The sequence below is a fragment of the Podarcis cretensis genome (genome assembly GCF_951804945.1).
Source record: "Podarcis cretensis genome assembly, chromosome: 8".
Lineage (NCBI taxonomy): Eukaryota > Metazoa > Chordata > Lepidosauria > Squamata > Lacertidae > Podarcis > Podarcis cretensis.
Window position 1 is genome coordinate 75,385,526 of NC_137177.1, and position 23,785 is coordinate 75,409,310.

The following is a 23,785-nucleotide window of genomic DNA, read 5'->3' on the forward strand; positions in this document are numbered from 1 at the left end:
ACTTCCTACATTGCTGTGTCTCAAGGAAAGGAACTTAGCTTAGTGACAGAGCATCTGCTTGGAATGTAGAATGTCCCAAGTTCAACCCCCAGCTTCTCCAGGTACAGCTGGGCAGGGTGCCTACCTCCAAAACTCTGGAGAGCTGCTTGCAGTCGGTACAAGCCAGGGGTGGAGAATCCTAAGTCTGGGGGCCACATGCGGCCCTCCAGGCTTCTCCATCTGGCCCCGGGACTCTCCCCAGACACACCGTTCACTGGTCTTGCTTCACAGTTTCCTTGGCTGTAAATGTGTCCTTGAACCTTGATAATGCCTCTTGCTTCCTTGGATGGAGCATAGGGAAAGTTGTGCTTGGTGTGCATACAATCTATCCTCTTGTACAAATGCAAACATTTACATTCAATGCTCTGCCTACTCCTGCTTGTGGCCCCACCCGCCACTGCTCCATGGCCCCCGGACTCCTACCCAGGAAGGGAATGTGGCCTTTAGGCTGAAAAAGTCACCCAACTGTGACTTAGAAGAATGGTGGACTCTCCAACACTGGAGGTCTTGAAGCAGAAGCTGGGCTGCTATCTGTTGGGGTTGCTCTTGCACTGAATTTTCTGCAACAAACAGCGGGGTCAGACTAGATGCCCCCTAAAGGGACCTCCTCCCCCCCAAAAAAAAACTGAGGTGAAAGATTGATGTAAAGGAAGAGCAGCAGGCCTCCCAGCTGCTGTTTGGCCTTCATCCTCTCTCTGCACAAATAGCATGAACAAAGCGCAACAGCCACCTGCAAACGAACCATTCATTATGCATTATGTCAATGTGGCTTTTAAACTCAGAAGTAGTTGCATAGACCATTTTTTGCTAGAAGGGAATCAAGCCAGGAAATGGTGAGGGGGTGGGGGTGGAAGGCTAGCGAGACAGAATATAGACAGCGTAGGAATTAAAATCACAATGTAAGCAAAGCTGACGAGAGAGAGAGAGAGAGAGAGAGAGAGAGAGAGAGAGAGAGAGAATTAATATTGCTAAAGTGAATGGTTGGCTCAGGGCTCTCTGGCACATTAAGACGTTGGCCAAATGAATTGCAGAGGAACCTTTAGGAACAAGGAACCAAACCCTCACTCATCATAATTCCAGGAAGCGGGTGCTTTAATATTAATTATCTTGCCGAAGATATTGACCAGCCGTGGAAGCAGAGATTTCTGCAGAATGGGCACTCCAGTAATTGGAACTGTTGCTAGGTCGGGGGGGGGGGCTTTGCTGCACCCCAACTTCTGTACAGTAGCTGGCACCAAAGAGGCAAATTCCTTGTTAGGAATGATTAGGAAACTCACAGCTATCCATAAAACCATTATTTTAATCTCCAGGGTGGACACATTAAGAGGACCATATACAGTTTGGGTCTCCCAAATCTCAAATAGGTATACTGCAGAGTTTGAGGGGACAGGGGAGATGCAGAAAAAAAGCAGTCCAAATGAGGAAGGAGCTGGAGCACTTTCTGTATGAGCAAAGGCTACAATGCTCCATTGCTGCAGCAGGTGTGAGTAAAGCATTCAACCACCTGCAATACAGAGACATAGCAGTATTACCTGCCCACAGAGGAGGCTACCTGCTGTGTCTCTGCACTAAGGACAGATAATGGCGCTCCCATTTCTGCAGCAGGTGTGATCAGAGCAAACAGCCTGCCCACTCCAAATGGCAGCAAGGCACACCCAACAAAGGAGACTGCCCCACTGAGTAACTACCCCATGAGTAACTGCTTCTGCCTGGCTGTCTAATCAGTCTCTGCTGGGGTCACACACACCATTCTGCAGAATCTTCTGCATCAAGTGTGATGGGGAGCAACCAGCTGATCCGATGCAGAGATGCAGCTGAACTACCCCTAGTCAGAGGAGGTTGCCCGTTGCATCCTTGTGAATCACTGTTCTGCGCTTGCCTCTTTCCAACTAAGAAGCAAATAAAATATAGGAGACAAGCTACTATGTGGAGAGAACATTCATACATTTCCACATTTGAAACATTTAAAGGGGGAGTTCCTAAGAGTGCAGCGTCCCTTCAGTTTTAAGAGGACAAAGAGTGTGTCACCTATAAAAAAGCACTGTGATAAGGGACTACGGGGTAACAACCTCCCAAAATGAGCTTTCAATAAATTCTATTAGTGCTTGAAATTTAAAACAAAAAAGTACTTCTGTTGCTATGTGGGGGGAGTGTTTCTTTTCGCTTGGCCATGGAAATCAAGAATTTAATTTCAAACAAGAGTGTTTGACTCAGCAGTCCAGCACTTGTTCTTCCAAGTAGACTCAGCAGGTTAATATATATCTGAATATATATTAACCTCTGTCCTCGTAAATCAACTGAGCTTGGGCACAATTTCTGTGTGGAATCCACCCAGCCACATTTAGAGCAGGCAGAGCAGAGCTGTTAGTTGCTCACAGTTAAGCATAGAGGAAGGGGACAGTTTTACCACCAGGTGCTACTAGGGGGCAGCCTAGAGCATCACATTGCAGCACATCATACTTTTTCTTATAATCAGAGTTGCAGGGTGGGGGGTTGTAGGTAATTTAGTCTACCCTGCTGCTCGGGGCAGGATATCTAAAGCCAGCACATTCCCAAGAAATTGCTGCCCAGGGGTGGGAGGGGAGCGGGGACGGAGAGACAATTGGTTCCATTGTTGAACTGCTTGTGTCATCAATAAATTTATCACAATGCTCCTCCGAAATCTACACCTTAGTAGTAGCATCAGCCCATTGGATCTAAACATGCCCTCTAGAGGGCAGCAAGGGACAACTATTCAGGGATTTGGAAAACTGCTGCTGTGTCTTGTGGCTGGCCCAAAGTTTCCAGAGCTGATTGAGACAATTTGTGCCCCCTTTTCAATGCAGATATGAAATTTGCCTTTAATTTTTATTGGGGTGGGAGGGGAGAGAGAGAAAACATCTGCGCTAGAGCTTGGAACGCACAGACCTGCGCATTTTGAAGGCCAGTTGCATTGGAACAGTGCAATCCAGTAGGTTAGGTGTGGGAAGCTTTTGGCCTGCCAGATGTTGCTGAACTAAACTCCCACCAGCTCCAGCAAGCATGGTCCATGGCCATGGATGATGGGAGGTGTACTTCAGCAGCATCTGGAGAGTCACAGGCTCCCCGTATCTGCTGCAGGTGTCCACACAGAACTAAGCCCCACTGAGTTTAACAGGCCATACTCCCAAGTAAGCACTCCTGTAGTGGCAAATTCAGAAGTGCAGGGACCCTTCATGATGATTAGCCACACCCCCTCACAGCCACACCCCTCTAAGATTATAAAATAATATTTTACAATAATAATAATTAGGGGTGTATGGCAGCAATCAGTGGAGATCTCCATGTGTAACCTTTCAGCTAGATCTACGATTTCCCGTGTATGTACACAGGCAAATGATTTGGGGTGTTCCAATATTTTAAGTTGGGTTTTCCTGGAAGTTCCATTGTACAGAGCAAAATTTGCACACTGTTCTCCCGAAACTGAATCAACTTGTGTTTTCAGTGCTCCTAAACGCTGAGCTTTGCAACATACAGAACAGCTGCTCCTCTGTGTTCTTCCCTTGCACTTTCTCCAGAGTGACCCTAGGAGTCAGTCCTCAGTGTCTGGTCACCTCCGTTGACTCTGATTGGCTCCAATCAGCCCAAAGGGGTGAGGAGACCCCTTCTCAGTGGCCAAAGAAGAAGAAGAAGAGTTTGGATTTGATATCCCGCTTTATCACTACCCTAAGGAGTCTCAAAGCAGCTAACAATCTCCTTTCCCTCCCTCCCTCACAACAAACACTCTGTGAGGTGAGTGGGGCTGAGAGACTTCAGAGATGTGCGACTAGCCCAAGGTCACCCAGCAGCTGCATGTGGAGGAGCGGAGACGCGAACCCGGTTCACCAGATTACAAGTCTACTGCTCTTAACCACTACACCACACTGGCTCATTGATGGCAATGGTCAGATACCTATACTATGTCAAAATGAGACTCTCCATTCTGCAAATTGCCAGATAGCACATTGCACAGTGCCTTAACATTCAAGCGATGTGTACATTTGTCAATATATGCGTTATGGACAGCTTGCACCCACCACCAACCCCAGCTTGGAGATTTTAGTCACATCCACATCAGATGGGGAATTTGTGGCCCTCCAGATGCTGTAGGACTCCATCTCCCAACAACAACCGTGGGAGCCAGCATGGCCAATGGTTGAGGATGATGGGAGTGGCAGTTCAGCAACATCCAAAGGGCCAGGGGTGCCCATCCCTATAAGAAAGTGTAAGAGCTAGGAAGAAAAAGGATCCCTGCTGGATCCAAGCAACTGCCCATCAAGTCCAGTGTCATGCTTCTTGAAGGGACGTAGAGACAAAGACAGAAGCCTTGGATAGCATGCCAAGCTGGAGATGGGACAAGGAAACCAACTCAATCAAAATTGTTTTGCTGTTACCACCTTTCTGCCAATAGAGGGCAGTAGCGCATAACACAAAACTTTATTTTGGAGAGTGGAGCAGTGGAGAAGGGGAAACCCTTGAGCACATCCAGGCTCAGAGTGGGTCCTGAAGAATGCTCAACAGGGATTAACTACCCTCTAATATGTTTTAAGCCCCCTTTCCAGACCCCTTCACCAACCATTGCCTTAAGAACAATAACAAGCCCTCAAATACCTTTGCCTTTACAAAAAGTACTCTCCCCCCAACCACACACTCTACCCCCTGCTTAACTGAACATATTGCAGACAACAAAGGTCATCTTAACAGGGCATATTCATGTGCTGTGTGAGGACGAGCTTAGTGTGCAGTGACGTAGGGATGGGGGGGTGGGAATGGGTCATATTTTAGAGGCGAACCACTCTGATTTGCACTTCCGAAGAAAATAACGTGAACCAAGAGACAGACAGCCTTCGAAATTTGCACTTCTCTGAATTTTGCAATGCAGTTCTCCAGCAAAGTGATGTGTGCAAAAATGCATATGCTGTGCACAAAGATGCATATATTAGTGAAAATAGCACTATATAAATGTGTAAATGTGCCACTGTGTAAATGTGACTGTAGCAATGGCCAACAACTTGGATAACTTTAAAATATGGCAAGACAAATTCATGAAGGCTATGGATAGCTACTAGCCATTACAGCTAATTTCTGTCTCCACTGTTGGAGGGAGTCTGCCTTCACATGTTCGCTGTTCTGAATCAAGAGTACTGTTTTGCTCAGGTTCAGCTTGCAGGCTTCCCACAGGGGCATCTGCTTGGCCACTGTGAGAAAAGGATGACAGGCCTTTTCACCTGCTCCAACAGGCTCTTCTTATGCTCTTAAAAATGAGAAATGGAGAGAAACTGAATGATAGATCTGCTCATCTCCACCAGCAAAGAGGGGAAAAGGTGTCTGTTCATTTAAAGCTTCTGACAGCAAAAATGCACAGAGAAGTCTATTATGACCATGCATGTTTCACTAGTTTTGTCTTGGTCCCTTGTGTTGGAAACTGCCTAGTATCAGGTCAGAGTGGCTGCCTATTTAACTTCAGAAGAACCCGGTCAGGCCAAAAACCCATCTAGTCCATCTAGGTGTAATTTGGGGATCTCACCACACGGGGGAGCTGAATGCAGATCCTTGCTCACTATCATTAAGTCTTGTGAAAGTCAATTCATCTTGGGGGGAAATGAAGTTGTTTTGTTATTGTCTAGAGTAGGGTAGGGTTAGGGGAATTTGTTGACCTCTCTCCATGAATGAATAATTTCACAGCTTTGGGTATGTTTGCCTTTGCATGTAGAGGCACGCCCAGAACAGAAACTCAGGCAGAATCTCTGTGGGTTGTTGTTATTCTTAAAGCTGATCCATTTAGCACACTGGGGCTTGAAATGCACTTTTGGGCTAGAGCCCAGTGTAGTGCAAATGTTAGAGAGTTGGACAAGGGCCTGGGAGGCCATTCTTCAAATCCCCACTCAAGCCGTGAAGTTCACTGGGTGACCTTGGGCCGGTCACTGTCTCTCACCCTGCCTACATCACAGGGTTGTTGTGAACACCTCCTTGAGCTGCTTGGAGGAAAAGGTGGCATAAACCACTTTGATATTTTTTTTCTTTAAAATTTAAAATGGTATAGAAATAAATTAAATAAATAAATGATAATAATAATGTAAATATGAGAAATAAATAATAAATAAAACGAACTTATGACAGTGACAGAGCTGGTCACTGGCTCTGTACTTTATGATTTTATAATTGTATGATGATGTAACAATTTTATTGTTAGACTAACATGATTGTTACACGAACATGGTTCTTTTTTATAAAATAGAAAACAACAGCTGGCAGTTTAGAACCACAGTGGAACCTCGTGTTACTGACGGGATCCAATCCGGAGGCCCGTTCGTAACATGGAACTGACGTAAGCCGAAGCACTGCGTCTGTGCGCAGTGCGCAGTGTGTTTTAGCACTTCTGTGCAAGCGCAAAGCACGTTTTAGTGCTTCTGCGCATGTGGCAAAAGCCAGAAGTAACCCGTTCTGGTACTTCCGGGTTGCCGTGGGACACAAAACGAAAATACGCAACCTGAAGCAGACACAACATGAGGTATGACTGTTATATATATATAACGCTCAATTGCAATCCTATGCTCAGTTACCCAACACTAAGACCCCCCACTGAACACAGTAAGACTTTAGTCATTTGTGGTTTTCTTTTTAATAGTTTAGGGTGGAGCAAATGCTTGTCCTGTTCAGAGTAGACCCATTGAAGTTTATGGACATGTCTAACTTAGGTTTGTTCATTTCAAGGGGCCTACGATGAGTAGGACTTAGTTGGAGACAACCCTTAGATTCTGTCCTTCGTCAAAAAAGACCTTCGGGGTGGATCACAGCTTCCTCTGAGTAAATGTACATGGGAGTCGAGTACAGTGGAATCGCAGCTTACATCTGCTTCTTCTCGCGGACGTTCCAAGTTGCGACCACGGCAAACCTGGAAGTAAACACCGGGTTTGCCGCAATTCGCGCATGCGCGGAAGCGGCTTCTGCCATCTGCTCGTGCGCACAAGTGGCTGCCGCTGTCTACGCATGCGCAGAAGTGCACATGCACAACGGCGCCTCTACTAGCATCCGGTTTCGCCCAGCCGATGGGCCTCCGGAATGGATTATGATTGTAAGTAGAGGTTCCACTGTATAAGAATGGAGCATTTCTTTTTACAAGTTTGGAAAGCACAACCCCGTGTCTGCACTATACATTTAAAGCAGCTTCATACCACTTTGAAGAGTTACGGTGTCCTCCCACAAAGAATTCTGGGAGCTGTGATTTGTTAAAAGTGCTGAGAGACCCCTCACCTGCTGCACAGTGCTACCATTCCCAGAGTTCCCTGGGAAGAGGGATTGATAAACCACTCCAGAAAATGTAGCTCTGTGAGACGAAGAGGACTCTCCTAACATCTCTCAGCACCCTGAGCAAACTACAGTTCCCAGGGTTCCTTGAGGGGGAGCCGTGGCTGGTTAAAGTGGTATAAGAGTGCTTTCAACCCATGGCATGGATGGGCCACTATGGGTTAACAGTTAAGAGGTACTGGTGACTGGGAGCAGCTGCCAAGACCATATAACACCGGTCTTGAAAGACCTACACTGGCTCCCAGTAAATTTCTGAGCACAATTCAAAGTGTTGGTGCTGACTTTTAAAGCCCTAAACGGCCTTGGTCCAGTATACCTGAAATAGCGTCTCCACCTCCATCGTTCTGCCCGGAACCTGAGGTCCAGCACCGAGGGCCTTCTGGCAGTTCCCTCGCTGCGAGAAGCCAAGTTACAGGGAACCAGGCAGAGGGCCTTCTCGGTAGTGGCGCTCGCCCTGTGGAACACCCATCAGATGTCAAAGAGAAAAATAACTACCAAACTTTTAGGAGACATCTAAAGGCAGCCCTATTTAGGGAAGCTGTTAATGTTTAATAGGTTATTGCATTTTAGTGCTTTGTTGGAAGCCGCCCAGAGTAGCTGGGGAAACCCAGCCAGATGGGTGGGGTATAAATAATAAATTATTATTATTATTATTATCATCATCATCATCATTCACATCCACACCTGGGAACTGCTCTATTGCAGGCCTACTTTTACAGAGAAGTTGCGGTGGGGGTGGGATTGTGGAATTAAAACAGCTCCTGCAGACACAGGAGGGGCTCGAGAGACACATCAACTCCATGACTGAACTCTGGGATACAGAGAGGCATCAAAGCTCCGGCCGGAGCTAAGCAGTATTGTCATTTTTCCAGCAGGGGAGGGGAGGCGTGGAAGCCTTGATTTATCGTATTCCCTCCATACTGAAGCCGGCCCATCAATCAGCCCCTTCAGGCTCAATGGGCCGGGGCCCTGCGGGTTCTCCGGCTCCCCAGCTCTCCCGGTGTAGGATCAAAGAGACGGAGGCACCGTTGCCGCGGCGACCCTTGTTGCCGCTTCCTGTTGTTCCAGATGTCTGCCGGTGTATCACCATACAGACCAGCATTGTCCCATATGGAGGCAAAGTGGACTCTTTCACAAACCACCTTGAAGACAGAGTGCTCTCTCTCCACCCCACCTGCTTTCGAAAACTGCTCTTCTGCCTTACAGTTCTGGCAGCTTCTCGCAAATGGACTCCCAGCTAGTTTGAAAGATTACCCACTTCCCAATAGTTTAACGGAACCCGATTTCTCCTTGTTTTCTTTGCCTACAATCTACACCGTTCATTTATTTATTTTTATTTTTATAAAAAGTTGTATACCACCCTTCATCCATAGATCTCAGGGTGGTTCACAACATAAAAAATACAAGATAAAAACACAAAATACATAATAAAACAAGAACAAAACAAACCAATAACTCACCCCCACCCTCAAGCACATTCAAGAGGAGATAGGATGTTAGTCAACCAAAGGCCTGGTTGAAGAGGAACTTTTGTCAGGTGCCTAGAGGTGTATAATGAAGGCGCCAAGCGCCACTGCAGAAAAGGTCCGTTCGTGTGTTGAAAGGCCTGTTTAAAGGTTGTTTCCTCCTGTGCCACCAAAGAATAGTAGAGACTAGTTTACATCCCACAGAGCTACAATTCTCAGCAGTCTTAGCAAACTACAGCTCCCAGGATTCTTTTGGAGAAGATGTGGGCTTTAAATGCATGGTGAGTGTGCAGCCCTAGGCTCCTAATCACAAAACAGTGCCGTTCATTCATCCGTTCATTCAATAGAGCACCATAATTGTTTGTGGGACTCTGCAGAGCACAGGAGGCCCAGTCCCTACCCTGAGGAACTTGCAATCTGAAGCCTGACACTGGAGAAAGAGGAAAGGGAGGGAAATGAAGGCAGGGCATAAATAGGGAAGTCACATGCAGTGAATTACTTTGTGCTTACTTAGGCAGACAGTAGCCAAATTTAACACGAGGGACCTGGAGATGTATTGTCTACACTGACTGGCAGCAGGCATCTGGGGTTTCAGACAGAGGATATTCCTAGTTCTACCTGATTCGGGATCGAACCTGGGACCTTCTGCAAGCAGAGCAGGTGCTCTATCACTAAGCTATGGCCCTATCCCAAGAGAGATCATATACGTGCTGTTACCCACCACAGCAAAATGGAAACACCCCTTCTTCTAGGTACAGAATTTTGCTATCATTGTTTTATATCAGGCCTGGTCAACCCCAAAACTTCATTCCTGATGTGGCTTTTATTCCATCCCACACATGAACAGGGTTCTGAGTTCAAAATACACTCAAACCCAGGTAACTGACCGGAGTACAGATTATGAATTTATGACGGCAAGCCCTAGGAGCATAGGGGACTGCCTTATCCTGGACCACTGCTCCATATAGCTCAGTACTGTCTACACTGACTGGCAGCATCTCTCCGAGGTTTCTTTCCCCAGCCTTACCTGGAGATGGTGGGGATTGAACCCAGGACATTTCTGCATGCAGAGCAGATGCTCTACCACAGATGCTTTATGGGCCTTCCTTTGGAAGTCCCTATATCTAGTAGAAAACACAGGGAGATTTCTAGCAATACCACTGCAGGTCACTCCTGCCCACTCTGCAAACAGAACAGCGATTCTAAAGGTGAAGCAGACCTAAATCCTTCCCACGGAGGGTAGGACTGGGCTTGGGGGAGGCAGTGGGGAAGCCAGGTGGCTAATTGGCTGTCACACTCAGGGAGTGTGTGATGACCTGGAAAATGGCAGCATTTTGACCTATGACCTCTTGGGACGTGTAAACTATTTCCAGGTCAATAGAGGGGAGGAATGGTGCATGAGTTTTTTTGATTGGAAGGGTAAGAGGAGATGGTCATTTGAGACCAAACGTGCCTTGGTAGCTGTTAACGTGAAACTGGAAGGGCATTTGTTACTGTTGTTCCAATGGATGTCTTGTTTTGTTGTGTTTTCCTACGCTGCACTTTTTTCAGTAGGAAAGCAGAATATGAACAACTAAACTAATACTAAAATAAATGTATCAGCTATTACTGATTATCAGCATTAGCATCATTAGCCACTGGCTGCTGTAATTAGAGCTGAAATGAGAGCGCTCACCCCTAATTCATCACTCAGTTGATAGGTAGAGAATCTGAGAAGCTGCCTTGATTCTTTTTGGAGAACTAGGTAGGAGACAAATTGCTTAATACTAGAAAGGGCCACTGCTGAGTGGTAGGACACCTGCCCTGCACGCAGAAGGTCCTGGGTTCAATCCCTGGCATTTGCAGGTAGGGCTGGGAGAGTCTCCAGGTGGACACCCTGGAAAGCTGATGGGAGTTGTAGTCCAAAACATCTGGAGGGTGCCAAGTTGGTGAAAGCTGTTAGGAATTTATATACCAGTTTTATATCAAGGCTGACATTTCCAGAAATTTAGTTTTGTTGAAGTGCTGCAGATGTGCTGTGAGCCCTTCTTATGGAACTATCGTTCTTCTTGGGGAAGGAAATGACACCAAAACCAGTATAAACTGGTAGGTGGGAGTTCTGGGGGGGGGGGGGAAGTGGCATTGGCAGGTGCGTTCTGCAACATGTCTACCAATGCAATGACAGCTCCTTAATGGTGTGTTTATGCTGGACTGTCCAGACATCATTCCACTTTATTAGCTGTTCTGCAATGCTTACCCGACGTCACCACTTTATTGCCGGGGGGGGGGGGGCAACTCTCATGCTGAGATGAAAAAGAAACCCAAACATTTTGTGGTTTTGGGTTTTGAGGACATGGGTCTGGGATGTGGGTCAGGGACGTGGGTTCAAGCCTCATTGGGCAAAATATTCCTACAAAAGATGGACCCTCGTGGTCCCTCCCAACTCTACAGTTCTAGGATTTCAGCAGGAATTCACAAGGCACGCACCGAATGGACACGGATCAGTATGCCCGCCCCCAAGATTTTGCAGGCCCAAAACGGTATGGAAGGTGGGGGTCACCCTTAACCACCCCGATCCCATCATGAGCACAAAGGCCTGACGAAAGGGACATGGGGGGGGCCCTCTGTGCAACAGGAACAATGTATTATTTGCTCATTCACTTTTTCTTGAAGCTTTGGTGTCCTCTCTCATTCCCAATCCCCTCCTCAACACACACACCACCGCGCTCCTCTCTCTTTCCCTCCCTTCTTCTTCAACGAATTTAAGTGTGAGAAAAAATTTTGTCCAGAAAGTAAGGGGGAATGCAACCCACCCTCTCTTTTCCTCGATGCCACCTCCCGATACACTGTTCCAAGCATCGCGCTAATGAACGTTATTCTTTGCAGATTGCCGGGGGTGTTGGAACCTTTGCCGCTGCGGCGCGGTTAACAATCGGAGCTGTCAGCCTGGCCGAGTCCACGGTTAAAATATCTGAGAGCTTTTGTCAAGGGGATGGGAACTTCAGACTTAACAAATGCGTTGTTATTTTTCTGGGGGGCGCTTTTTTTTTGGCCCAGGGGGGAGGAGCGGGGAAGGAATGCACAAGCTGCCCCCACCCTCCCAGTTCATTCCTGGGACCACCTAAAGAAAGAGATTTCTGTGGCACTGCTGGGAAGCTCTGCTCCACAGATTTGGAAAAGACAACAGATTTGGAGATTTGGAAAAGGCAGTTGCAAGGTCTTTGGATCCATCTATGTCCACATATATAGCTAGATCTTTTGCAATAAACTATGGAGGTTGAAGCAAATAGCTGGTTTCATCTGACCAGGCCTTTCGCAATATTTTTATTACTTTTGGGTCCCACTCTTCCTCTGATGAGCTCAGGGCAGCGATCCCAGTTTGATTCCCTCAACCATCTAGCGAAGTAGTTTGAGAGACAGCAGCGGGTCAAAGCAGTGCCATTTACAGAATTCTGGGCCAGGGGCAGGCAAGAGGCTTTAAATGATTTCCCCCCAGTGGACCTGACACCACTGTCCACCGAGTCTTTTTGACTCAGCCTGCTTCAGATAGGGAGAAAGCCTCTCTCTCAGTGTTGGGGGGACATCCCATAACTCGGAATGTTGGAATATTTTTTCAGGACAGAGAAAAGAAAGTACCTAATCACACGCAGCACATAGTTAAGCTGTGGGATTTGCTCCCACCAGAACTAGCGATGGCCACCGACCCAGATGGCTTTCAAAGACGAATTGACAAATCCATAGAGGATAAGGCTATTGACAGCTACTAGTCATGATGGCTCTGCTCTGCTTCTGTAGTCGGAGGGAGCATGCCTCTGAATGCAAGTTGCTGGGGGTCACAAGGGGAAAGCGGGGTGTCGCACTTAGATCCCGCTTGCTTCCCATAGTGGGCGTGTGGTTGGCCACAGTGAGAACAAGATGCTGGCCTTGGTGGGCTTTTGGCCAGACCCAGCAGGGCTCTCCTTAGGCTCTTAGGCTCTTAATTGTACAGAGGGCCAGCTGAACACAGTCTGCTTCCTGAAACTAAGAGTGAGATGGCAATACCCACCTTACCTTGGTACAGAAGCTGACTGGACTGCAGTTGAATCTCATTTCAACACTGGTGACAGAATAGCATCTTCCAGCACATCTGAGGCACCAGCCCAGATCAGAGCGCACAGAAGAGGCCTTGTGTCAACAGAGGATAATGACCCGAAGCTGTGTTGTACCAAGTCAAATAAATGGTTCATCTAGCTCAGTACTGTCTACACTGGCTGGTAGCAGCTTTATAGGGTTTCAGGCAGTGCTGTCTCCCAGTGCTACCTGGAGGTGCCAGGGATTGAACCTAGGATCTTCTGAATACAAGGCAGACATTCTATTTTGAGCAAAGGGTAGGAGGCTGGAATCTGTCAATTTCGTTTTCCTTCTAGTTTTTCTGCTCATCAATTCTCAACATTTTCAGATCCGTTTGTGTGTGTGTGTGTGTGTGTGTGTGTGTGTGTGTGTTTTTAAAGTCATCAAGAAAATTCGTGGGCATTTAAGTGCAAATTTCTCCTAATATACACATGTTTGTATGCAATTTTGCTTATATACACATTTTTGCAAAGTGATTTTCCCTAACATGCATTCTTATATGTTGATTTCACTAATATACACATCTTTAGGCTTACTCTGCCCCAGAATATGCATTTTCATGCTTATTACATGGCTGCAGAACTGCTCTGCAAAATCTGGATAGGTGCAACTGTCAAAGGATGCTGCTGGAAGTTTGGGTGTTACTCAGCTTGCAAAAGAGGGATTTGCATGGGGTTAAGACAGATAGTATGAGGTGCCTCCAGATTCCCAGACAGTTCCTGTACCTTTAACCTTTCAGTTTACTTCTCTATAGTCCAACATAGCTCAGTTGGTAAAGTATGAGACTCAGGAGCCCCACATTGGGTAAAATATTCCTGCATTGCAGGGAATCCCTTCCAACTTTACACTTCTATGATTCTATCTCTTTGTTCTTTAAAAATGATACGTCTTATCATCCTGTTTACAACTTCCTCTTCCTCATACTTTTCTCTTGGACCTCAAAATGAGAGGTCATCTTTAACTATCCTCTGAGACAACTAAGGAGCAAGCATAGCTACCATATTCTTCTCCAAACTAGCTAGACTAGAACAAGAAACTCTTCTATCCATTTTATGTTTTTCCTACAATAAGCAACTTTATTATTTCCTTGCCTACAAGCATCTCTGTATGTGTGATTGCAACAAGTAAAATCTCTCTAACCAAGATTCACTAGCCAAACGCTGCACCTTTTGAAAGGGCTTCAATAGGTATTTGGACCCTGTTATCCCAATAGATGGCTGTGTTTTGCATTATTTCAGAAAGTACAAATTAAATGTATCTGAATAAAATTGGTCTCCCAGTCCCTTTCAGGCAGCAAAGTGTCTTAGGTCAGCCAGGGAGAAGAGTTGTTTCTGGCTGTGATCATTTGGTCTGCAAGATGGCTGTGTGCACTGCTTTGCAAAGCACAATCCTCTGTTTGAAGGGGGTTCAAGTCAAGTCCTCCCTCCTGCCCAAATGAGTCCTAAGAAGAGAGAGCAGCGGGGTCTCAAAGCTGCCCATCAATAGCTCCTGGACAGCAGGCTGAGCAAGCACACAGATCATCCCTGCATTAGCCCATTAGGAGAAGCACACAACCAGGAACTCAGTGCAAGTACACCCTCTCCCCTCCTGCAGTTTCCACAACTGGTGATCAGAAGTATAATGCCTCTGACCTTGGAGGCATCTGTTCTTATTTTAAGTTATAGTCATTGGGTTGTGCCCGGTGTTGATCCTGCTCAGAGCACACCCACATAAATTAATGGACATGGGTATTTTAGGTCTGTTAATTAGAACTGGTCTACTCCGATTCGGATTTCGTTGGATGCAAGCAAACCATGGTTTCCAAAAATTGTATCAGTCCATATAACTTAATACAGTGGTACTTCGGGTTACAGACGCTTCAGGTTACAGACTCCGCTAACCCAGAAATAGTACCTTGGGTTAAGAACTTTGCTTCAGGATGAGAACAGAAATCGTGCAGCGGTGGCACAGTCGCAGCGGGAGTCCCCATTAGCTAAAGTGGTACCTCAGGTTAAGAACAGTTTCATGTTAAGAATGGACCTCCAGAACAAATTAAGTTCTTAACCCGAGGTACCGCTGTACATGCAAAAGTTATGCAGGTCTGTGCCCTCTTTTTTGGGTGACAGGTTTCCTCTTTTTTTCGACAATACTTAAGGGACCACCCTAGAGGCATTACAAGCACACACTGGGAGCTTAGGAAGCTCCTATTAGTTTGCCTGTGAAAAGTCCTTGTGACAATCCATGAGGGATGTGTGTACGGATATTTTTTTCCCGGGGGGGGGGGGGGAGAGCACCTGATTTCATCTGCCCTGCTATCTCTGACACTGCTTTCCTCCCAAAACATAGTCTCCATCCGGCCTTAGCCGGGTTTAACGCCGCTGCCCCCCCTGCCCCCTCAACATTGTCTTCCACGGCCTTTTACTCTCAACTCCGCCACTCCTCTTCCCTGCTCAGTTTTGTTACTCCAGAAATAAGGGAATCAGTTTTCCACCATCCTTACATTGAAGGATTAAAAGCCCTCATGACTGAAGCATTAAGTGTTGGAAACAGTGGCTTTTCTATTCTTTCATGCTACCCCTTCTCTCTCTCTTTTTTGGCCTATCTCAGCTAAGACGAAGGCCTCTGTTCACCCTTCAGAAAAGCCCCCTCCTCATTCACGGGGTCTTGAATGAAGTGGCTCTCAATTAAAAGTTTCCCATTGACGCCGCCTGAATGAGACCTTGCTGGGGAATTCATCCCGCTGAATGGGCCCTGGCCTTCGCGAAATCTGAAGGGGCCAATAGATTTCCCACAATATTTGTACATCGTCCATTGTGCCCATTTTTCCCTCCAGTGAACCAGAAACAGTTAACACATCCGCTCCCGGAGGGCTGGGCGCGGATGCTTGTTAAGAGGCCCCGGCCGGTCCCATGAGCCTGTCAGGAGAACCCCCACCCTGCTGGCCCACGTCCCCATACAGAAGGGACTTACAGCCAGTTCTTAGCAGGGGCGGATGATAATAACCACCTGCTTACATTCATTCTGTGTGGAGGCCAAGATTAAGCGCAAACGCCACTGGGTAAGTGGAGGGGCCAGAGGGGAGGTGGGAGGCCGGAGCTATTCTCAGCCACAAGCCTGCATCTTTTGCCCCTGGAAGTGTTGGTGGAAGTTTTCCCCAGAACCACATTTATGTTTCCCAAGCTGAACTGGGTTAACCATGATCCCAAATCCTCCACAGAGAGGACCCAAGTCAAAAGGGGTTTCTCTAGTGCGTACAACACCTGCTACGCAGCTTCTTAAAGGTTGTTGGTGTGTGCCTTCTATCAACTTTGGCTGGTGGCCCAATTGTGCCCCTGTCTGTACAGCTATTCCCCTAACTTCTGTTGTCTACATTCTGATAACCTCTAAATTAGATTATTGCAATATGTTATAGGTGGGGCTGCCTTTGAAGATGGTTTGGAAACTTCAGCTGATGCACGATTCAGGTTGCTCACCGGGGCAAGACAGTCAGATCACACAGCACCAATCCTGGCCTGACTGCACTGACTGCTAAACAGCCTCTGAGTCCAATTCCAAATGCTGATTTTGAGGTATATAAAGCCTTATGCAGCTGAGGACCCGAATACCTCAAGGACCGCCTCTACCCATATGAAGCAACCTGGAACCTGTGATTTGAGACCCTTCTCCATGTATCTTCTCCATAGGAGGTCTGGAGGGTGGAAATGAGCAAACACCTTCTCCGTGGTGGCTCCCCATTTGCATCCCTGCCAACATTTTTTCAATGAAAATAGGGACATCCTGTTGAAAAGCAGGACAGTCTGGGATCAAATCAGAAACCAGGGCAGCTTAATTCTGGGACTATCCCTGGAAAATCAGGACAATTGGAGGGTATGCATTTGTGGAATGCTGTTCCCAAGGAGGTTTTCCTGTTGCCATATTTGTCAAATTGTAGTTACCAGGCAAAAAGTTTCCTTTTTTATCCACCCTTAGTTTGAAGAATTTTAAAGTATTTGTGGTTTCTTTTGATGCAGTAGGATTTGCAAGACCTGCCTTTCATTTATATAAATATGGGGTTTGTTGTTGTTGTTGTTGTTGTTGCTGCTGCTGCTGCTGCTGCTGTTGTTGTTGTTGTTTTTAAAGGGTTTTATTGAAATCGGTTCAAGTAATTCCACTGTGCTTGTAAGTCACTTTGAGATATTTTTATACGTAAAGTGACTAAAACAACAATAACAACAACAAAAACATTGTGTGTGCCCATACTGCAGTGGTAGGTTTAACCCCCTCTATCTCCATTTAGGTGATGGCAAAAGACATTGTCCTGAAACCCTGGGGAGCTGCTGCCATTCAGAGAAGACAGTACTGAGCTAGATGGATCAAACAATCTGCCCTGGTATGAGGCATCTTCACATGTGTGACTGCGTCCACACTGTAGCTTTAAAGCACATTTGAGACACATTGTTTTCCTCAATGTGCCCAGAATTCTTTGGACGGAAAGTGCCTCAGATGTGCATCAAATGTTTAGTGTGTAGACAGCTATTGCCTCAAAGCAGGGCTTGCAGCAGCCTTAATCCCTGGCCTCACCTATGCTCTGTATCTACTGCATGATTGGCAGGTTGAGTTTTGTGCTTCGAGGGTGCCCTCTAGGCTGCATTGCCAGCATGGTCAGCTGACCTCAGTGGCCAATCCCTGCTGACCAGGCCCTATAAAGCCACAGGCTAACATATCCATCATTAATTTTGAGAGTGTCCATGTGCTTGGGATGGCCTTCTCCCCTGCCTGTTCCTGTTTACATAGGAAATAAAAGCAGACCAAACAGCATGAAAACCTCCCTTGCAAGATCATCCTTGAGGCTTTTATGATTGAGCCAGGCATTTTTTTCTGCCAGTGCAATTGCCCACGGGGGTGTACCAAGTGTCAATCAAGACACCCTCAAGGGTGAGCCATCACTGACTTGGCCCAAGAAGTAAGATTCAATTGCTAGACCAGTCAGGTTCTGTACAAAGAACAAGGCGGAGATGAGACTTTGTCCTTTGCCTCAGGCTGCAAAATGACTTGGGCCGGCTCTGGGTTTCTGACTCCCACTTCTTCAAAGCAGAGTTATGTTCTGGTCTGATGCAGGAACCCACACAACACATGACAAGGCTAGCTGAAGGTTGCTGGACCATGGGGAGCTCTGAGTGAGCAGCATGCTCCAACAAAAGTTGGAAGCAGACTGAGGCCTCTTGCATCTGTCTCCAGACAACCTTCTCCAGCTCCATTCCCTTGAGAGAACTTCAGAGACTTAAAAAGCCAGCCATGTCCTGAAGATGGGCACACCTCCTCAGTTCCATATTCTCCTTCCTGGTGTGCTCCTGGAACTTCTGCACTGGTCATGTTTGGTGAGAGACATCCTGTTCTTCAGGCTCATGGGAAGGTGACTGAGAGGGTCCAGGCTCTGGCCATATAGGCCCTGGTGGTCTGGGAGGTTCTGCCAGGAGTTCTTGTCCAAACACCTCAGGCTCACTGGCCTCCCTGTCTTCTGTAGTCAGCTCTGAGCCCTGGCCCAGATCTGGTTCCCCTGCAATCTCTGACTCTTGTGTCCAGATCACTGCTGGTACAGGGGTCATGACAATCAGCAGCAGAATGACTGGACAAAGTAGCTCCTGACATCATGAAATCTGCCCATCCCCTCAGCTTATCTGGTGTGTCTGAGCTGAACAACAGTCTTCTCTCACTACACTAGAACTCAAGGACATCCAGTGAAGATGAATGAAGATGAAATGAACCTGGAAGATTCAGGACAGACAAAAGGAGGCACTTACTCACACAGCATATAGTTAAACTATGGAATTCACTGCCACAAGATGTACAGTGGTACCTCGAGTTACAAACGCCTCAGGTTACAAACGCTTCAGGTTACAAACTTTGCCCCAGCATGAGAATGGAAACAGTGTGCCGGTAGTGCAGCGGCAGCAAGAGGCCCCATTAGTGAAAGCACGCCTCTAGTTAAGAACAGTTTCAGGTTAAGAACAGACCTCCGGAATGAATTAAGTTTGTAACTAGAGGTACCACTATAATGGAGGATAAAGCTGGCAGTGGCTGGTGGACACAATGCTGTATTCTCCCTCCACTGGCAGAGGCAATATGCCTCTTAATACTAGGTTGCTGGAAATCACAAGGGAATGTTCTTGTGCTCTGGTCCTGGTTTTGACATTCCCAGAGGCATCAGATTGTGAGAACAGGAAGCTGAAGTAGATGGGATTTTGGCCTTATCCAACAGGGTTCTCCTTAATGTTTTTAGGTAACCTGGAGGCTGTGGGGTAAGCTAGTAGCCAGGAATGAACCTGGGAGGCAGGTTTGTGGAGCAATCCAGAAATCAGGAACATGTTAGAGCTCAATACGACTAACAAAATGAATTTCAATAGGGACAAATGTAAGTTTCTAGGCAGGAATAGCCCGCCACACAATTATAAGATGGGGGACATCTGGCTTGACAGCAGTACATGTGAAAAAGATCTAGATGTCTTAGTAGAGCACAAGCTTAACATGGGTCAAGAGTGTGATGCAGCAGCAAAAAGAGTGAATGCTATTTTAAGCTGCATCAACAGAAGTATAGTGTCCCAAATAAGGGAAGTAATAGTACCTCTCTGTTCTGACTTGGTCAGATCACACTGTGTCCAGTTCTGGGCACAAAAATTTAGGAAGGATATTGATAAATTGGAATGTGTGCAGAGAAGGGCGACCAAGATGATCAAGGGTCTGGAAACCAAGCCTTATTAGGAATGGTTGAGAGAGCTGGATATGTTTAGCCAAGAGAAGACCGAGAGGAGATACGATAGCCATCTTCAAATATTGAGAGGGTTGTCACATGGAAGCTGGAGTAGTGCCTTCTCACCAGCCCTGCTCCATGCTGTCAACATGGGTTTTGCCTGGCTAAAATGACCAATGTTGTTGTTTATTCGTTTAGTCATGTTCGACTTTTCGTGACCCCATGGACCAGAGCACGCTAGGCACACCTGTCTTCCACTGCCTCCCGCAGTTTGGTCAAACTCATGCTGGTAGCTTCAAGAACACTGTCCAACCATCTCGTCCTCTGTCATCCCCTTCTCCTTGTGCCTTCCATCTTTCCCAACATCAGGGTCTTTTCCAGGGAGTCTTCTCTTCTCATGAGGTGGCCAAAGTATTGGAGCCTCAGCTTCACGATCTGTCCTTCCAGTGAGCACTCAGGGCTGATTTCCTTCAGAATGGAAAGGTTTGATCTTCTTGCAGTCCATGGGACTCTCAAGAGTCTCCTCCAGCACCATAATTCAAAAGCATCAATTCTTCGGCGATCAGTCTTCTTTATGGTCCAGCTCTCACTTCCATACATCACTACTGGGAAAACCATGGCTTTAACTATACGGACCTTTGTCGGCAAGGTGATGTCCCTGCTTTTTAAGATGCTGTCTAGATGAATAGATAATGTCTATTGCTTGCCTAGATGGAGGAAGGAGAGGGGTATGTATTTGAGTGTGTGTGTGTTGCATGGCTGGAATATAGCCTACTGTAACGAAGGTGAGAGCTGCATCCATTGCTCCACCCACTTCTGCCTCCAGCCCCACCCAGAAGATCGTGCAAGAGGGAATGTGGCCCTCAGGGTGGAAAAGGTTATCCACTCCGGCTCTGAAAGATGAAAGAAAGTTTTGTTCTTCTGGTTTTGAACCGGGTTAGCCGAACTCGTAGTTGCCAATTCTTCCCTGGCAAAAGAAAAGAAAAAAGTCTGCTGAATTTCTGTTTGCCCACACGGCTTGCTTCCACTTCTGGTGTTCCCTTCCGTGGCACTGTTTGGCCTCTTTCTTATTCTGTTGAGTTATGCCCAGCTAAGCCTTCCATAAACACCTCCGAGGTTCATCTTCTTCTGAGGGACAAAAGCGAAAAGCATGTCCTGGCCAAAGAGGGGTTGTTTTCGCAAACCTCCGAGGTCAGGGCTGACATTTGTCGTTCCAAAATTGGACAGAAGGGTGGGGACCCCCATCACTTACGGAGCCGAGTTTCGCTGGAGCACCCCATCTGAGCCTTTTGTTTCTCCTTTTGGGAAGACACAATAGGTCAGGTCCTGACCCCTGTTGTCGCTGCAAACTCTACCTCTTTTCTTCCCTTTTGAATGTGGACAACGGGAAAGTCTGTCAAAAGGTGGAGCGCGTGACCCCCCCCAACCCATGGACAATAAGGTAGGTCACTGACCTCAACACGGTACACACAGTTGGCTCTTTGTTTCTAGATCATGCCAAAGTCCTCTGTGGGTGGGTGCTTCTGGATGGAAAAAAAGGCAGAGGGGACACTCTCTTTAGAAAGGTTTGGCTTTCTGCTTTAGTCCCCTCTTGATAAAGACAAGGCATGGTTTACAAGGCAAGAGGCCTGTCGCCAGCATGCTGGCAAGACCTATTTGGAAGGCTGTGCAACATCTGGAAACCACATTGGGGAGATATAAATGGGGGTGGGGGAGGAGAGAGAGGGGTTTGGGGCTAGAGATGGAGAACGCCGTCCGTTTCAATTTCTCGTTTTACCAGTCTTAAGTTCAGTTCTCTACATATACACACCCGTTTGCGATTTCTAAAATAGGTCTTTGTGAAAATTCGTCACCATACACATTTTTGCAGGCAGTTTCCCCTAATACAATGCATTTTATATGTTCTTTTTTTACGCACACTTTCCCTTAATATACACATTTCTAGGCCCATTATTTGGTTGGAGAACAGCAGCACAAATGCAGAAGAGTGAATTTCTCATGAAAACTGCATTTCCATTTGCACACTGTCTCAGGAAGTGTGAATTAGGTAGGTTCGTATGAAAATCCTAACTGAAACAAATTTCTCCTCCCTCCTGAGCCCAGGTACATCTGTTCAAACTGTGGAAGAATCCCACAGCAATATAATTCCTAGGATACTTCCAATTTCTGGCTATTTCCACAAAAGATTCAATCACATAAAAGTAAATTCAGGTTACACAGTAATCACTGATTGGGAGGTCCTGTGCAACAACCACACAAACTCCCAAATATTGAACTTTCTTATGTAAGGCAAATGATACAGAAACACACTGGAAGGTATGAAAGAGGCCCTGCAGTAGCTTCTTCTTCTTTAAAGTGCGTTCATAATATTTTGTGTTTATGATGCTATCAAGGTGGTCTCACATGTGATCCTGCTTTCAGTACTGTTTGTGCCTGCAAAAGTTTGGGGGCAGTCACAGTGCTACATTTCCAATCAGTAACTTCCAGCTGAATCCATGTGTGTGTGTGTGTGTGTGTGTGTGTGTGTGTATAAACCCATGAAGGTTCTGGTCCTTGTCCTGCTTTTGTTGCTCTGTAGCCCCTTCAGACAGGAATAGCGTGGTGGCGTTGGGGAAGCACCTAAAGCAAGTTATTCCACTGCTAATGCACTGTTATTGTGTCAATAATATGTCAAATCAAGAAGAGCATGTCATCATAGGCAGAGGCCCATCTAGTCCAGCATCCTTTTCTCAAAGTGTCCATACTGAAGGCTCCAGAAATGCCACGAACAGGGCTTGAGGTCAATGGCAACTCTCCCCGCTTGTGATTTCCAGCAACTGGTACAGAGGCATTCTGTCTCCAACACCAGCAGCCCCACTAGAGGGGGATAATTAGAAGCAATTCCTTTAATAATAATAAAAAGAGGAGGAGGAAAAAATGCCACGTATTTCTCTACATTCCTAGCTTTGCCCCTTTACTGCTGGGCTCTTCTCCAAAGTCCACCCCACATATCAGATTTTTCACTTTCTGGAGTTGGCAACCCAGTGACATCACCCAGCCTCACCTAATTACATCACTGTAGAGGCCACACCTAGAGACTCTGGCAAGCTCCCCATTTGCTGCATCTTCAGATTCAAAGGGTATGAGATCTCACAGAGAAACAATTCCAGCTCAGGGTTGTTGCCTTCAGAGAAAGATTTTATTTTATTTTTTTGTAGTGGGGAGAGGCATTTTTTTCTACCGGCAGAGGACACATCTCAGGCCTCATGCTGCGACTGCACGATGCAGCCTTCTGAGGTACTCTGAGATGCCCTATTGCACTATCTAGAACCAACCTTGGGTCTCCAGCTGTTTTTGGACTACAGTTCCCATCATCCCTGACCACTGGTCCTGCTAGCTAGGGATGATAAGAGTTGTAGTCCAAAAACAGCTGGAAATCCAAGGTTGGGAAACCCTGACCTAGAATAATGGTTGATGCTGCCACTTGGCCACACTGCCTTGGCAAAAGAGCCCTGGGTTGGGCTGGTGTCAACATCTGGCATCCTTGAGCAGCTGATGGGGCCTCAGAAACTTGGCAGGGCCAACAGTGGGGCAGGAACATAGGAAGCTGCCTGGTACTGTGTCCGGCAACCGATCCATCTAGCTCAGCATGGGCTACGCTGACTAAGAGAAGCCCCCCAGTGTTTCAGGCAGAGGACATTCCCGGTCACACCTGGAGATGCTGGAGACCAAACCTGGGACCTTCTGCATGTGCTCTTATCACTGAGCCTTCAAAGGCATAGGAAACTGCCTTATACAGAGTCAGAATAATGATAATCTAGTCTACACTGACCGGCAGCAGCTCTCCAGGATTTCAGGCAGGGGTCTATCCCAGCCCTACATGGAGGGATTGAACCAGGGGCTATCTGCCTCAAGAATGGGTTGTAGGGCTCCGTTCTAGGGGTGGGGGAGGATCCTGGCTCAAAATATACCCCCCCACACGCACACCACAACTGCTTTGAGCTGCTTTGCCTCAAAGCTTCACTTGGTGCCCTTAGATCTCCTCATCAAAACTGAAGCCAGGGGAGGGAATTCCTTATGAGAATTGCAACTCAGAGCGACCCCCCTCCCTCCTAAATCTCAGCCTCGCCCTGGGCAGCCCTATAAGTCACTCCGGCAGCTGCGAAGAAACACAACCTTGCTACGTTCCACTGTCATAAAA

At 46.9% G+C, this 23,785-nt stretch overlaps 1 long non-coding RNA gene across 1 annotated transcript in view; it reads right to left on the reverse strand.

Moving 5' to 3' along the window:
- LOC307222256 overlaps window positions 1–23,785 on the reverse strand; it is a 142,471-nt gene that overhangs the window by 12,965 nt on the left and 105,721 nt on the right. Inside the window, exon 8 of the long non-coding RNA XR_013841685.1 lies at window positions 21,060–21,128. This is a non-coding gene — a long non-coding RNA (uncharacterized lncRNA). The remainder of the gene's footprint in view (window positions 1–21,059; window positions 21,129–23,785) is intronic.